We start from the raw sequence: 16,315 nt of genomic DNA on the forward strand, positions 1-16,315 counted from the left end.
TACCCTGAGGTACCCCTGAGCAAGGTACTGTCCCTACACACTGCTCCCCGGGCGCTGCATTGGTGGCTGCCCACTGCTTCACTGGGTGAATGGGTTAAATGCAGAGGAACTACACTCAACAAAAATATAAACGCAACACCTTTGTTTCTGCTCCGATTTGACATGGGATGGACATAAAGACCTAAAAGTCACTCCAGATACACAATATTACCATCCCTCCCAAACATTGTTCACAAATCAGTCTAAATGTGTGATAGTGAGCACTTCTGCTTTGCTGAGATAATCCATCCCACCTCACAGGTGTGCCACATCAAGATGCTGATCTGACATCATGAGTAGTGCACAGGTGTACCTCAGACTGCCCACAACAAAAGGCCACCCTGGAATGTGCAGTTTTTTGCTTTATTGGGGGTCTGGGGACTCAGAACCGGTCAGTATCTGGTGTGACCACCATTTGCCTCATGCAGTGCAACACATCGTCTTCGCATGGAGTTTATCAGATTGGCAATTGTGGCCTGTGGAATGTTGGTCCACTCCTCTTCAATGGCTGTGCGAGGTTGTTGGATATTCGTGGGAACTGGTACACGCTGTCGTATATGCCGGTCAAGCACATCCCAAACATGCTCAATGGGTGACATGTCCGGTGAGTATGCTGGCCATGCAAGAACTGGGACATTTTCAGCTTCCAAGAACTGTGTACAGATCCTTGCAACATGGGGCCATGCATTATCTTGCTGGAACATGAGGTGATGTTCATGGATGTATGGCACAACAATGGGCCTCAGGATCTCATCACGGTATCTCTGTGCATTCAGAATGCCATCAATGAAATGCACCCGTGTTCTTCGTCCATAACAGATGCCTGCCCATACCATAACCCCACCACCACCATGGGCCACTCGATCCACAACATTGACATCAGCAAAGCGCTCACCCACACGACGCCACACACGCTGTCTGCCATCTGCCCTGAACAATGTGAACCGAGATTCATCCGTGAAGCGCACACCTCTCCAACGTGCCAGACGCCATCGAATGTGAGCATTTGCCCACACAAGTCTGTTGCGGCGACGAACTGGAGTCAGGTCAAGACCCCGATGAGGACGGCGAGCATGCAGTTGAGCCTCCCTGAGACGGTTTCTGACAGTTTGTGCAGAAATTGTTTGGTTGTGCAAACCAATTGTTCCAGCAGCTGTCTGGGTGGCTGGTCTCAGACGATCTTGGAGGTGAACCTGCTGGATGTGGAGGTCCTGGGCTGGTGTGGTTACACGTGGTCTGCGGTTGTGAGGCCGGTTGGATGTGCTGCCATATTCTCTGAAACGCCTGTGGAGACGGCTTATGGTTGAGGGATGGACATTCAATGCACGGGCAACAGATCTGGTTGACATTCCTGCTGTCAGCATGCCAATTGCACGCTCCCTCAATGCATGTGGCATCTGTGGCATTTTGCTGTGAGACAAAACTGCACATTCCAGGGTGGCCTTTTGTTGTGGGCAGTCTGAGGTACACCTGTGCACTACTCATGATGTCAGATCAGCATCTTGATGTGGCACACCTGTGAGGTGGGATGGATTATCTCAGCAAAGCAGAAGTGCTCACTATCACACATTTAGACTGATTTGTGAACAATGTTTGGGAGGGATGGTAATATTGTGTATCTGGAGTGACTTTTAGGTCTTTATGTCCATCCCATGTCAAATCGGAGCAGAAACAAAGGTGTTGCGTTTATATTTTTGTTGAGTGTATTTCCCTATGGGGACTAACACATACACATTATACATTATTATACAGATAATGTACATTCTTTAAACATGGCTTCAGATTCTAAAGAGACTGTTGATCGGCGTTGGAGTTTCCCTGGTTTTATTTTATTTTTCTTTACTTGTGTTATTCTTTGTTTAAAAGCTGTAATTTCACAGATGTACCGAAACCGATGAAGATCATGAACACTTCTTTTCCTATTTGTAAGATGAAGATGACGTGCAACTAATGATGTAGTAACTAATAATGTGAAAGACAAGTGGTTACTTACTGATGACTAGTACATTTCATTTTTTGATCAACAGGAGGGAATGTCAAAGGAATATTGTTTTTATATAATGTGATCAGCTCCATGAAATGTGCTTTTTATTGATCACTAAGCAATCTACATGTCTACGTGACTTTTCACCTTATAACTTTTGTGATGATGAACTTATTCAGCTACTAACTGCTTCCTGTTTTCAGAGAACATTCAGATGTAGAAAAGGGAAAAACCCATTGCTCTGAGTGACGTTGTTATTTTTGTACACACACACACACACACACACACACACACACACACACACACACACACACACACACAGACACACAGAAAAGTATAAATAAAGCACGCAGACAGTGATGAGACGCAGGTCGTGCGTTCATGACTGCCCTCGCGAGTGAAAGACAACTGCAGTGTTTGTTTTCTAACTCAGGTGTCTCAAGCTGAAGAACTGTAGGTTATTCTTTGAAATCCCCTGTCAACAAGAATAAATAAAAAGATAAAATAAGGATAAAAAATAACTTTAAAAAATAAAAGAAAAAGATAAATAACTGCAAATAAGTACAAATAAGTAACTGAAGACACGTGTGGTCTGCAGATGTCGATGTACATGGATGTACAAAGGAGTTTAATGTGCAAAATGAACTTAGTGTGCAAAGTGACCTGATGTGCAAACTGCAGTTTGAGGTCGGTCAGCTGTTCAGGAGTCTGATAGCAGTGGGGAAGATGGAGTTGTTGAGTCTGGATGTTCTAGATTTCACACTTCTGAACCTTCGTCTCGAGGGCAGAGGTGTGTGTCTCCTCTGGACTCTGTGATGGTAGCTGCTCTGCAGAGAGGGCAGCGGGGTCCTGATGATCTTCTCCACAGTTGTTATCACTCTCTGAAGGCGTTTGCGGTTTGCAGTAGTGCTGCCGTACCATGCAGTGATGCAGCTGGTCAGGGTGCTCTCCACAGTGCAGCTGTAGAACCTGCTGAGGATCTTGGCCAACATACCAAATTTCCTCAGCCTCCTCAGGAAATACAGCAGCTGCTGAGCCTTCTTGACCAGCTGTGTGGTGTTCAGTGTCCAGGTGAGGTCCTCACTGATGTGGACGCCCAGGTACTGCTGCTCACCCTCTCCACTTCACGCTCCTGGGTAAACAGCGGCTGGTGAGGCCTCTTCTTCTTCCTCGTGTCCACTATCATCTCCTTTGTCTTATCAGTGTTGAGGGTGAGGTTGTTGTCCTCACACCATGACACCAGACCAGCCTCCTCTCTCCTATAAGCCACGTCGTCCTCTCCAGTGATGCGACCGATCACTGCAGTGCCATCCGTGAACTTCAAAATGATGTTGTCTTTGTTGGAGGCGACACAGTCATGGGTGACCAGGGTGTAGAGGATGGGGCTGAGGACACAACCCTGTGGGACGCCAGTGTTTGTCTGCCAGTCAGAAAGCCCTGTAGCCAGTCACAGAGGCTGGGGTGCAGGCCGAGTGTAGCCAGTCACAGAGGGTGGAGGGTGCAGGCCGAGTGTAGCCAGTCACAGAGGGTGGAGGGTGGAGGTCGAGTTTAGCCAGTCACAGAGGGTGGAGGGTGGAGGTCGAGTGTAGCCAGTCACAGAGGGTGCAGGCCGAGTGTAGCCAGTCACAGAGGGTGGAGGGTGCAGGCCGAGTGTAGCCAGTCACAGAGGGGGGAGGGTGCAGGCCGAGTGTTGCCAGCTTGTGAGTGAGTTTGTGGGATCACAGGATTGAAAGCCGAGCTATAATCAACCAAAAGTACCCTGATGTTTGTTTTCCAGGTGGGAGAGGTAGTAGTGAAGGGCAGTTTTCCCACAAAACAGCACAACCAAGGACTCAGAAGCACAACATAAAATACAACAAGTTAAAATGCTGGGTCACAAAGACCCGTGACAGACTCACCTTTAACTGCCCAAGACTGCGTCTGAATCTTTGGACCAACTTCAGGGATGAACTCAGTGATGTCAGTAAGACAGAAAAGGTTTTCAAATCAAGCTCACTGGGTGTGTTGCAGACTATACAGTTAGTGTAGTTGTTGTTTTGTGTGTCAGTTCTACTACTAAGTGTCACAGTTGCTGCAAAAAAGCCACCAAGTAATAATAATTTACCTTCAAATCGTTCCTCCAACTCATTTAGTCGCCATTCAAGCAGTTTGTTTCTTACAAAATCATCCAAGAAATGAACCTGAAAGATAAACTGTAATATTTAACCAGACTAGATCTTTGTAACACATTTCTGTGTCATGTTCCTGTTCCACACAGGTGCAGACTGTGGAAATCTCTTTGGCCATGTAGTGGTGAGGTTGCTACCCAGTGTGGTTATGGGGTTTAAATAGAGCGGCTATTGGACAAGTTTCACCAGTGTCACCAATTTTCTAAAGAAATATATTTCACAAGGTGCTGTTGACATGAAAATCTCACCAGATGTGGCAACAACCCATCAAATCCACACATGCAAAGTAATCAAACCACACGTGTCCATAGATTATGTGTAATAAAGAGAAATAAGACAGGGAAAAAGTCTTGAACACACTTGCTGCAGTTTGTTTAACACTTCGTACAAAAGCCTTTGTGTATGATGACAGCATCAAGATGCCTCCTGGTGGATAAATTAGTCGTACGCATGTATTCTGTGCGATGTGGGCGTGGCTCTACACAAAGTGACAGATAGTCTCCGAGGTAACCACCATGAGATGCTCAAATGCTCTTAACTTGCACATTACAAAGAAAAGCCCCATCACAGATGTTTTGCTGACAGCTGTGTTCAGCTCACAGAATAAAGAGTTTGAGTCCCTCACTGACTCAAACTCCTTCAGTGACACTTCCAGCCTTGCAGATTAGTTTGCTGATCCTGATGCATCTCTGGAGCTGATGCTGTCCCCCACCAGACAACAACAACATAGATGCACTCACTAGTCCACTTTACCCTCTAATCACATCTCTGACATCTGCAGGTTGCTCCAGTAGAGACTCTTGTGCAATGCCAGGTGTTTGTGTTTGTATTTGTCTGTAGGTACACATTAGATATGACCATAGACGCACACACACAAGTGAACACAGGAGCACAGATGGTTTCCATCTCCACCTGCTTCCCTCTTTCTTCCCACAACTGTGAGGATGATAAAGAGGTTTCAGGATGAGGTGGTCAGCAAGCACAGGATAAAGCAGGGCCATGAAACTCTCTCGTGCAGCAGATGTTTAATAAGACTCAGCTTTAGGGTTCTTTTCCCACCTGGCAGCAAAGTAACAGCTTCACTAATGTGAACAGTCACAATGTTAAACGTTTCTATATTTTCATATATTTTTATACGTCATCTGTTGATGCTGCAGAATAAAGTCTGTTAACAGAGTGCAGGATGTGTAGAGCAGGTCCAGCTCTCCCTTTACTGTGTCCACCTTCATCAGCCCCTGTGAAGTGACACAGAGTGCATGTGTGTCTGTCAGCTGTTGTTTATTGTGAAGAAGACAGATGGAACAAATGAACACACACTTTTAGAGAAATCTGAAAAAGCAACACGTGCTTGGGCTCCTTCTGTGCTTGTCTTTATTAATGCTGATCTTTCTTTCCTGTTTGTTCTTTGGCACAAGCTTCAGTCTTTTCTCCCAGGGCTCCTTCACACTTATAAATACACCTACATTCATTTATACACAAACATCATGAAACAAAGGGGCGGCTTTGTAAAAGAGGACATGAGATCCTCTCTGAACAGCACATTAATATCAAACACAGGACTAAACAGGATATACTAAGTCTGTAGTGTTTTCATTGTTACTTGCTAAGTATTTTTCCAGTGGTTTGAAATGTGACTCAAGTCTGATTCTTCTACTGTGTGTGAACTCTAAGCAGCTGCATTAAACACCTGCTTTTCAAACGAGGCTCAATCCTATGACTCTGTGAATGTAAACTTTTGTCACCTGCATAAATAACAATACTTGATCTAGTAAGGACTGCAGTGCTCCTGTGATCCCAGCTTATAGATGGAGGCTAGCATAAGAGGCTCAGCAGCTAAAGCAGCACACCTGGGTCTCCCAGCCTATTAAAAGCAGCCCTTTGCTTCACCTGCTTCACTAAACATTATTGTTATTATTTAAGCAGAGTGGTGTGATTTATGTAGGCATTGCTGTGTGACAGGATGACTTTTCTTGCACACCCACTGTTGTGGATAGGCGTAGCTTTGGGTCACGTGGTGTCGGTAATAGTAATAGTGATCGCTATGTCACCTGTTCACGTCCCGAGGGAATTTTTGTGAATGAGTGGGTGATGGGAGAAGTCGACTTTTGCTGAGCGCTCAAGCTTAGAATGTTTATTTTGATCACTGTTTTTCTGGATTTTAAGGATTTGATAACAAATAAAGACGTTTTTAATCTGGAACTTTGACTTACGTTTTGAACAGCGGGCGCGTCAAAATTATTCCCCTATTCAGCTGCTCGGTGACTCAAAGGCTTGACAGTCGCCAATACCCACCAAATGGGGGCGCACATGCTTCCACGCCCACTGGTGACTGCACACATCCTTTCAAGGAAGCATTTCATTCATCCCTAACAAATGGAACAAAACACTGTGCAGCGTGTTCAGGTTTGAACGTGGCCCTGGCCTCTCTCTGCGTCCACCTGGCACATGCAACACACATCCACTCCCTGCTGAGCTGCTTGTATTTGATGTGTTGAAGTTTTGGTAAAGTTTGAATAAATTCCACTTTATTTATAGGAACATTTCATCTGTGGACTCCTGCTTCCCCTCTCCTTGAGCCAGTTTGTGATGGGAACATGACATAAGAAAACTAATTTATCCCTTTTTGATTCTGTGTATCTGGCGCTCATCCAGTGAGTTCACACTTGGCAGAAACAGACTGAATTTGTCTGGAGAACTTTGGCTTCAGCCAAGTTAGATAAACACACTGTGTCTTTTTCAAAACAGCAGTGTGGTAACTTGTTCATTGTTATACTTATATAGTTTTCCCATTTTGTGAGCCGTGGATGTGGAAAGTGTCTCAGTGACACATCCACATGAAAACGGCGTTACCTTCTTTCATTTGCACGTCAAATGAACGAGCTGTTTGGACTTTAACGTCACAGCTGATGCTTCGATACTCGAACTCAAGAGTTCAGCTTCAGAATCAGAATCAGAATCAGAATACTTTATTGATCCCTGGGGGAAATTATTTTTTGTTACAGTGCTCCACTTTAAACCAACATTAAGACAAGACAGACAATACACTAACTAAGAATAGTACAATATATACATATATATACATACATACATACATAAGTCACTCAGCTTCTACTCAGAGGTACAAGTACACACAGCAAAGATAAACGTGTACACAAGGTGGAAACCACAAGTGCACAGCTCCGACCAGAGATGGGCAGTAATCCGATTACTTTTTTCAAGAAACGAGTAAAGTGAGGTTTTACTATTGCAAAAAAGGTAATTAGATTACAATGGATAATCTATCGAGTGCGCAGAGAGTATGAGCGTGCAGTGTTTAAAGCGTGGAAGCACTGACCTTACTTTGAGTTTGACTCTGTAAAAAGTGACAAAAACATTAGCGTCCGCTGTTCACTGCGTGGGAAGAAAATATGCTCACTCACTATGTGTTAATAGGCATGCTTATTTATAACTTTGATAAAAGTGTCATAAAAATAAGGAAGTGACGACTTTTCTGGGCATTTAACATTTGCTAAGGCTAAGCTGTGCTTTCTACCACAGTTAGGAATTTCCTGAGTTACAACAAATTATATTTTAGGTTTTTCACATTTTTGTTCATATGTGTCTTTTTCTACTTTTATTCTTACTTTTGTTTAGATTTCGTTTACAAAAGTAATCTAGCCGTCGTGGTGGGCGTGGTTTGTGGTGGGCGTGGTTTGTGGCACAGGAGAGGCCGACACACTGCAGCTCCATCAGTGATCAAGCGTCCCCTGCATAAAAAGACTGAACTGAATCCTGAGTGTTGTTGTGTGTGTGTGTGTGTGTGTGTGTGTGTGTGTGTGTGTGTGTGTGTGTGTGTGTGTGTGTGTCTGATTAACATTATTGTGTAAACGAACCAACAGAGTTTGATTCTCCCATGAAGCTGCTGATGAAACTTATCACAGTAGATCACCACCTTAGTTAAAGTGGGTGAAAGGTCACAGATAGAGACAGGGTGGGGCTGAGTGTCAGTGATGTGGGTGGAGACGGTGGAGATAAAGTGAGCAGACCAGAGGCGTCCTCGCTGAGTCTCCTGTGAGACGAGCAGTTAAAGGACTCCAGATGTTCACCACAGCAGAGACAGTGAGGGGACGGAGGCCTCCTGTGGACTCACAGTCAGCTCCATGTCTGTCTGTTTGTGTTATTATCCTGTCAGGAGAGCTTAGAAGTTATTATTACATATGTGAGGAGAATATAACCGAGACCTTAGTGAAGGGGGGGGGGGGGTTGTCTAAAATATCTGTCAATGTCCTGTTACTGAGACAATGTGACAATGTACATCAAAGGCAACACAATTTGTCTAACATACACCTTTACAGACTAGTGTCTAAAACAAGTCTGTGTATAAGGGGGCCCCACAGTGTCAGGATCAAAGATAAAGTCATTGTATAAATTCACACTGAAATATCACTTTATAAAACTCGCCCCATTATGAGGAGACCGGTGTGAGTGGTATGTGCACGGACGGAGGGATCAGGTCTGGACGGGGTGGGAGGGGGGTGCCCGCGCATTCATGAAGGTGGTGTGGACGTGGAGAAGACAGGACCCACTCACAGGCTGAGGATGTGGGGGGGGGTTTATGGTGATGACAGGATGAAGTGAACATGACGCACAGACGGGTTTCACCTTAACTCTGGAGGAGGAGTTTCACATCCTGAACATGTGACAGCCTGGTTTAAAGGGACCAAAAGTAACTGGACACCTGATTCAGTTCAGGTTTATTCATCCGCTCAAACCACAGCAGCAGTCACCTCCAGGGAACCAGCTGATCCATGTAACTAGGGACAGACCACAGCCCAGAGCACTGGTTCATGATGTGTTTGTGGACTGTAGGTTGTTTGGATAGAGATGAGATGTACACAGCAGTCTGTCTCTAATGATTAATGAAATGTTCTGAAGATGATAATAACTTGTGATTTTCTTTTGAATGAATCTTTAATTGTGTTGTAGGGACTCTGACTCTCATGAAGATTTTCACATCAATGTGCTTTTCACAAAGATATTAACAATGAAAATGACGTGCAGCCCTGAACTACTCATGCGTTAACTCAGTGGTTCCCAACCCCCGGGTCACGGACCGGTCCGTGAGTTGTTTGGTACCGGGCCGTGAGAGTCGAGGCTCGGCGTGAAATTGATGGTTTTCAGGGTTTTTATCGTTAACTTCGTTTCCCTGGGTCTTTTCCCGTGTTGTAGTCGTGTGTCTTATTTTGAAAGAAATGTTTACGTGTTACCATAGCGACCAGAGAGCATTAAGGGTGCAGACAGGTGCATCCAACCAACATTTTATTTTCCCTTATTTGATTTATGGACCTAACTGTATGAACTGGACTTTGGCTTTAATTCTGCTCCTCTTCATCATTTCTGTGTTGCATTTCCATCATCCTGCTGCTGGATTCACTGCAGGCTTTAACAAACACTCCTTTGGGTCCAGGCCCAGCCACGTGTTTGTAAGCTGCTGTGCTCCTCACAAATAAAGCCTGAAGCAGCTCAGACTGTTAGAACCAGCACTGAGCCCTGTTACAGTTATAGTGTTAGGGCAACGGCTGCAGCCTACAGCATTTAAACTAGCTGACAGTAAACACATCAGTCCAGATGTTACCACATTACTTTGTGATGCTGAGAGTTAAAGGAGACTGGCTGATTAAAATCCCATTCCTTACATCACCGTCCTCTGCTCTGACTGGTTTCACTTCATTTAATCAGAATCAGAATACTTTTTTGATCCCCAGGGGAAATTATTTAGGTTACAGTGCTGCAGCACAAACAGGAACAAAGACACAATACACTAAGTAAGAAATAGCACAATATACACAATATATACATGCATATATATACATATGAGTCACTTATAAGTAATATGTGAGTGCTGGGGTCTATGACAGCAGGCAGGTCTGTATTTATGTCCAGGCTGACATGAACAGCTAGTAGTTCAGGGTTCAACACTCAGGAAAGTGTGTGACCTTCCACACTGACAGAAGATGCTAAACATGACTTTAAACTGCTGTTTGTTAAAGCCTCACAGATCTGAGAGCAGGGCTCAGTGGGTACATGAGCCTTTAAACATGAAGGGTTTCTGTTTCTGTTAGGTTTTGTATTGTTGATTGTCATTTATGCTTAGAAATATTTACTCAAAAATGCTTATAAGTATATAATCATTTGTAGATTGAAAGAATGTCTCATCCTAGGAGGTCTGTAACAACTCTGTGTAGCATGAAGAGGGGAGTGCGTTCACTCCTCTACAGAGTGTTCTGGCATAGATCACACACCTCCTAGGAGAGGTTTTATCTTTTCTTATTGATATATGATATAGCAAACACACGTATGTCTGTTTGAGTGTTGTGAAATGTTCTTTTATTTGATACACAATATGAAGTTCATAGTTTTCTTACAAATAAAACTCTAATGACAAACATGAACAGCTGTGCTTATTTCTGAGACATGAGTTTTTGAATGTGTTCATATTTAGACAGTGTGCATCTGTATGCTGAAACTGTAATGGTGAACCTGAGGTGATGGTCAACAGAAGGCAAATATATATCAATATAAAACAATATTGAAGTAATGTCTTTACCCTCTGCAGCGTGTGGACGCTGTGCACGCAATCACCTTATTCACTGTAAACATGCACCGCTAACTCACGTGACTGACTGTCTCCATGGTTACATCGTATATTATTAGCTATGTAAACAGCTTCGATAGATACCGCCATAGCTCTCTGCAGCTGTAACACTTTCACACTTTGCAAATCATTTCATGTTTTTGATAGTTATGAAGACAGAATATGTTTCTAAGGTCATGCTAGGTGGTTGCTATGGTGGTTGCTGTGGACTCGGGTGGACCGCGTCCGATTCCTGTTATTAGCTGTCCGCCGCAGGAAGGCTGCGTTCCATTTACAAGTAGTGACAGTCTGCCGCAACTCGAACTCAAACCCTGCTTTGTTCTGTAATTATAGGCCTTTTATAGCCGTTCATGACACGCACACACACACATAAAGCACTTTGCCTCACCATGAGAATGCAACTTCACCTAACCTAACCTTAAAGTGTCTGATATAGGATAGAAAAATGAAGCAACCAGAGATTTAATGATGAAGACTCTGGGTTCTGTAGTTCACGTTTTACAGTCCTGAATGACTCTTTGCATATGATTTATTGAAGAGGACTTTAGAATGCACTTTACATTTAGACTGTTGCTGTTTCATTTTTTACATTGTTGCCGTGTTATGTCATGAATAAGGTTCACCTGCTGGGGGTTTGATGGATCAGCTGGACAATACAGTCAAAGACAGACTTCATTCATCATATGCAAGAATCCTAGTTGGATTTTTGTTGTCACTCGTGTTTTTGAACCAAATATTGAAAACAATTCTGACAGACTGGATACCTGGTCAGCGTGTACATTACCTTGTACTCAAGCATCCCAGGACAGAGCCCTGCCCCACCATGAGCCTGGGTGGATCCGTGGTTATAATATAAAAGGACCGATACTGAATATGAATATTTCATGAAAATTGAATTATAATGCAAATTAGTAATAAGGGTTTCTCTGCGCCCTTATCTACCCCATACTCAAAGAGCTGCGGGCAGAGAGGGTGACAGGAGAGGATGGCACTGAAGAGAAGATGCTGGGTTTCTGGAGTCTCCTGGTCCTGTCAGTATTAGTAGGATGCATCTGCTGTGTCTTCTCGTGGATGCTCACCTACCTTGACTCGTTCCAGCCTGGTATGGATTTCCCAACACTGCGGACAGTGGCCCACGTCAGAGACGTTTAATATTGATTACATATGTCTGAATTGCTAACCCTAACCCTAGCTCAACAGACCACAATGCCCTGGACTGTCAGTATTATTACATGCTGTGAACATAAGTAGCTTTGATCACAGTTTATGTTGTAAAAGAGAAGGAATATTGGAAAGAAAGATCAACATTGTGATATTATTTCTTCCAAACTGACCAGAAACATGCTTGTCAGACTCTCACAGCAAAGGATCAGACTCACTGTGCATGACAGCTCAGGCCAATGATGTCTGTTAGATTGTCAGTTGTTTAGTGCTTCTGTACAGTTAGGGTCACCGTCTCTATTTCAGAATAATTAATATGCAGAAAACACTAAAAGTTGATTGTCTTCCAATATTCTAGCATAATTAAAAAACTTTGACTTTGTAAGTACATATTATTAGTCCTAATGCCAGCATGATTCTTCATAACTCCTGCTTTGAAATACTGAACTTTAAAATGTACCTGATGAAAGATCATTTACAGTGGCACTCTGTCAGGATCACTGTATTAATCTGAATCCTTCTGCAATGTGCTGTGAATGAATGCTGGTGCAACTCACTGTGGGAAAGCTGTTAATAAAATGAATCTGTGACACATGCAACACATTCACAGAGGAAGAGGACACAAAGGGAGGACACGCAGAGGCTGTGTTGAAGTCAGGAATCCAAATCTTTATTAAAAAACAGGCGGCGGTAACAAACAGGAAGACAAGCAGCCCATCAAACAGTCTACAGGGTCAAACATGCAGAGAATTCAAACAGCAGTAAAAAATAACGACACTGAAAAACTTAAAGCAATGTGTGATGCAATAAAAGGAAGCAGCGCAGTATATTCACTGAATTATCATCAATTACAAAAGAGAAAAACGACGATTTCTAAGGATTATATAACTTAAATGCAGTTAGAGTGTGGCTGGTAAAGATGGAAACATACAGAATGTAAACTGTGTGAGTTTGTGAACTTTGTTAGTAACAAATGAGGTAAAAAAACAAAACAGACAAAACACAGAAAGAGGCTCTCAGTATTCATTAATAATTAGAAAGAAACATTCTGGTTGTGGATTTTTACAGTCTTAGTTCCGCTCGCTGTCATCATTATAATCATCATGATCAATGAGTCCTGAGGTGGGCGGGGCTGTCTCTGGTGATGTCACCATGAAGGAACAGCATCTGGCACGTGTTGCTGAAACATCCCAGTACACTGGTGTAGTTTCCTCTCCAGCTGTTTGACATGTGACCAGTGTTGGGTAAGTTACTTTAAAATAGTAACTTCGTTACATTACTAGTTACTTCTCTCAAAAGTAACTCAGTTACTTCAAGTTACTCGTTACTTTCAAAGTAACTAGTTACTAGGGAAAGTAACTTTGGTTTTACTCAGAATTCTCTTGTTAATGTGTTGCTTCCATAACTTTGCCAGTCTTCTAGCTTGCTTACTTGCCACAGTGCACTGTGCCACCTACCAATAGAAAGGAAAAGATAATGTGCATATTTCCACGAGAGAAATCCCACGCCTGGACCGTCATTGACTGCCGCCATGATTCTAGCCTACGTCACAGCGTCATGTGCGCCTTTTACATCCAACACAAAAACTGCAGTCGTGGTGCTTTCGATTGTACTCAGAACTCGGAAATTCTGCCTTCTGAATAGGAAGATGTAGGCAACACCAGACTGCAGATGAGCTGCATACAGGGCTGGACTGGGACAGAAAATTGGCCCGGGCATTTTGACTAGAGACCGGCCGCCATTATAGGAAAAATTATAAAGCCTTTGAATGAAAATAAACACTGTTGTGACAGTGATGTACACTGTTCTGATGGTATATATGCATCAATCTATCAATCGTTTGTTGTAAGACTCAGATAATTATTTTTTAAAAGCTAGACATTTTAAATGAGAATAAGAAAGAAAAGTATTTCTTTGTGCCCCCCTCTCCCTGTTAATGCCCTACATGCCCCCCTGGCAACACTTTGCTAGATCCGCACCTGCACAGTTACCAGCTGTCAGCTGCTTAGAAAAGGATCCTGGTGTTATTTGTCTCTCAGAAACAGTTCATAACTTCAACTCATCCATGTGACCTAAAAGGTAAACCTGTTTCTCCATCACCTGTTCAGCTCTGATGATCCAGTAAGGACATCTCCTGGTTTCATCTTCATGTTTCCCTCTCACCAGATAACCAAACCATATCATGACCAGCAGCTTTACAGCTGTGGCTCCAGCAAACATCAGCTGATACTAGAAATTAATATTAAATACATTCTAACAACAGCTGATCAAGCTTAAACGTGCTGCTGTTGTTTAGCGCGACATCCGATGGTTTCCTCTTTCTGGCGCAAAGTGGGCGATAAACAAACAAGAGAGAAAAGCCGATCAGCTGATCATTGATCAGTTTCATGATTGAAGTAGAAACAGAAGAGGGAGGGGGGAGAATGAGAGAAGAAGAGGCAGCTGTGCAGCAAAGACACAGAATAACTGCAGCTTTGTGTCTTTTTCATTGTAGCTGAATTACGGGACAAACTGTTCCTTTTCACCTCAATAAGAAACGCGTAATATTTTCTCTGAATACCAGACCGGACGGTTGGCAACTCTAATAACTTATGAACAAAATAAAGTTCAACATCATTAACTTCATAGCACCCACCCAGCTGTATAGAAACTCCGTCATGCTAGCTAGCACGCAGTACGGAAAAAGTCAGAATAACGAAAATAAACTCCACCTAAACTTGGTTTATATCTGACCCAGAGAGACTGCAGGTCATAACTTCTTACCTGAAGTTCAGTTCACACTTGGACCGGCGGCCGCCTCGGGTCACTTTTCCTTCTGCGTCCCTTTTCCTTCATCCACCTGCTGGCCTCCACCACTTGCTAATGTTACTGAATCTGTGGAAGCTCCGCGATAGCCACCACACGAAGTAACGAGTAACGACCCTATCTAAATCCCAGTAACGACTAACGCGTTCCTGATTTTGGCATAATAACTAGTTACCGTGCTCGTTACCACAATAATAACGTACTTACTGTAACGCGTTACTTAATAACGCGTTAGTCCCAACACTGCATGTGACACTTGAACATTAAGGGGAAGAAGAAGAAACAGTGTTAGGTCAGGTGACCACATGGTTTTTAAAGTAACTGACAGGAAGTAACCAGGCCGTTAGAAATGGATGGATGTGTTTAGAGTTACTGGAGTTGGGTAACTCTACTTACCAAAAGCAGCAGCACACAGATGAAGGATCAGATGCTGAATGTTGCAGGAACATGCTCATGTGTGGTGGTCATTCAGTGCTGCAGGTCAGACAGTCCAAGACTGATATCCTGCCCATCTGAGAGTTTGAAAACACACATGCAAAGATTTATTTTGTGTTACAGTCAAAGTTGGATGTTCATTTTTGTCCTTTAAAAATGTTTGTGTATTTGAAAGCACTAACATTTAAGGATGACTTGGATCGTCTCCTTTAAAGGGGAGACAAGTGTGTCCACTGATCCACGTCACTTTACCTGGATGATGACTCCTCCCCCCTCACTCAGAAACACTCCTAATATAACCAAGCAAATAAATAATATTGAAGATTTACTTACATCATTACAAAAACATCAAAAACATCTCCCTTTGATTCTATATCTCCATTCCTGCTGAACATCAGGCAACAAATATCTCAATAAATCACAGGAAAATGTAAAGCACATGTTTTCTCTGCTTTGTCTAACCTCTGCAGAGCCTCTGTCAAGAAAAACATATCTGTAAGCATAAAACAAATATACATTCATAACACGTCACTGGACAAACCTCGGTCAGTTGATTTCCTCTGTGCAGTGCAGACGAGCATCAGTCAGAAAGTCAAGGTGGTGAGATGGACTGGTGCCCTTTGTGACTCTGCTGGTTCTTCTGAGGAAACACCACCGTCTCTCCACACCGTCACCATCTGTGAGCACAAACTGCTGCTCTGCTCTGCCAGCATGTAGAAAATCACATATCACACACAGGGGTGAAGAAACATCAACTTTGGATACTTTAGATCAAACAGATCAAAGCAGCTCTTAGCTTCAACAATCAGTGAGCAGACAAACAATAATACCAAACTGATTCTGTATGAATACAATATGGTATTTTCAATACAGCTGTCAAATTAATTTATTAAAACTAATACAGATATATGTACATTTTTTTGATAAATTAGTTTGCTAAATTATAAGAATATATATATATATATTTTTCATTTAACAATTGCAACTGAAAGAAATTAAATATTGAACAAAAATATATTGTCACATTCTGAGCATGCTCAGCACGCTGACAGACTTGAAGTTGCTACAGATTTTAAGAAGTGATAATTA

At 42.9% G+C, this 16,315-nt stretch overlaps 1 protein-coding gene and 1 pseudogene across 1 annotated transcript in view; one reads left to right on the top strand and one right to left on the bottom strand.

The window, feature by feature from the left end:
* LOC146634286 (NLR family CARD domain-containing protein 3-like) overlaps positions 1–16,315 on the bottom strand; it is a 612,463-nt gene that overhangs the window by 40,624 nt on the left and 555,524 nt on the right. The gene's annotated exons all lie outside the window — the stretch shown is intronic.
* Positions 523–2,930, top strand: LOC146634287 (uncharacterized; annotated as a pseudogene).

Source organism: Diplotaxodon limnothrissa, linkage group LG3 (genome assembly GCF_057381915.1).
Source record: "Diplotaxodon limnothrissa isolate DT_005_m linkage group LG3, D_limnothrissa_male_GT1.1, whole genome shotgun sequence".
NCBI classification, from domain to species: domain Eukaryota; kingdom Metazoa; phylum Chordata; class Actinopteri; order Cichliformes; family Cichlidae; genus Diplotaxodon; species Diplotaxodon limnothrissa.